Source organism: Prunus dulcis, chromosome 7 (assembly GCF_902201215.1).
Source record: "Prunus dulcis chromosome 7, ALMONDv2, whole genome shotgun sequence".
In the NCBI taxonomy this organism is placed as follows: domain Eukaryota; kingdom Viridiplantae; phylum Streptophyta; class Magnoliopsida; order Rosales; family Rosaceae; genus Prunus; species Prunus dulcis.
This window is the reverse complement of record NC_047656.1, coordinates 1,963,067-1,963,375: the sequence shown is the minus strand read 5'-3', so window position 1 is coordinate 1,963,375 and position 309 is coordinate 1,963,067.

Here is a 309-nt window from a genome sequence, read left to right as displayed (position 1 = left end):
CAAAGCTAGCTGCTCTGGAGGTGAGGTGAAATCCCTCCATTATGAGGATGATAAAGCCAAAAATGGGGAACATCAGCAAGAAGAAGAGAAGGAAGAAGAAAAAAGAGATGAAGAGAAGGAAGAAGAAAAAAGAGATGAAGAGAAGGAAGAAGAAAAAAGAGATGAAGAGAAGGAAGAAGAAAAGGAGAAAAAAGATGAAGAAAAGCATGACGACAAGGTATGTTCACATAATTTTGCCTTTTTTTATTTGTTTTTCAAAATTTCAGACGTCGTTATTTTTCTTTAATCCGTCGTTTGTTTACAACTTAG